We start from the raw sequence: 979 nt of genomic DNA, 5'->3' as shown, positions 1-979 counted from the left end.
GAGCCTTGCTCTTTGTGGAGCAAAAGAACTGATGATGGTCGAAGTAGAGACGATATAAAATTTTGCCTGGCAATGGCAAGGAAAGCGTTTTTGAAGAAGAGAAATTTGTTAACATCGAGTATAGATTTAAGTGTCATGAATCCGTTTCTGAAAGTATATGTGTGGAGGGTAGCCATGTATGGAAGTGAAACATGGACAATAAATAGTTTGAACAAGAAGAGAATAGAAGCTTTGGAAATGTGGTGCAACAGAAGAATGGTGAAGATTAGATGGGTAGATCACATAACTAATGAGGAGGTATTGAATAGAATTGGGGAGACGAGGAGTTTAGAAGAATGGATCGGTTGGTAGGACATGTTCTGAGGCATCAAGAAATCACCAATTTAGTATTGGAGGGCTGCGTGGAGAGTAAAAATCGTAGAGGGAGACCAAGAGATGAATACAGTAAGCAGATTCAGAAGGATGTAGGTTGCAGTACATACTAGGAGATGAAGCAGCTTGCACAGGATAGAGTAGCATGGAGAGCTGCATCAAACCAGTCTCAGGACTGAAGACCACATCAACAACAACAACAAGAACAACAACTACGTAATGTATGTATGCAGGCTTAAGCGATGAATGAAAACTTCTACCAAGGACGGGATTCGAATCCGGGACTCCTGCTCACTAGGCAGATACGCTAACCACTACGCCACCCTGGCACTGTGTCTTACCACAACTGCACGTACCACCATAGCACATCTCACTCCTGAATCCAGATTCCCAATAACGACTCATCTTATTTGTTATTCCTCCTTAAACCTGACCTGCATTTCAGATGCTCTGCAACTATATTGAAACAGCATCTCGGCATCACACGAAACGTGGGATTCTGCTTGAAACCTACGCATAGGTCTTTGGATCAAATAAAATTATGTGGCTACAATCCTAGCGTTGGTACAAATTTTCGTTCATCGCTTCATCTGCATATTTACATCGT

At 42.1% G+C, this 979-nt stretch overlaps 1 non-coding gene across 1 annotated transcript; it reads right to left on the bottom strand.

The window, feature by feature from the left end:
* Nucleotides 1-629: 629 nt before the first annotated feature.
* Trnat-agu (transfer RNA threonine (anticodon AGU)) lies at nt 630-701 on the bottom strand. The gene has a single exon. It is a non-coding gene; the product is annotated as a tRNA-Thr (tRNA).
* Between the last annotated feature and the right edge of the window lie 278 nt (nt 702-979).

Source organism: Schistocerca gregaria, chromosome 5 (genome assembly GCF_023897955.1).
Source record: "Schistocerca gregaria isolate iqSchGreg1 chromosome 5, iqSchGreg1.2, whole genome shotgun sequence".
NCBI classification, from domain to species: Eukaryota; Metazoa; Arthropoda; class Insecta; order Orthoptera; family Acrididae; genus Schistocerca; species Schistocerca gregaria.
This window is presented reverse-complemented; position numbering and strand designations above follow the sequence as displayed.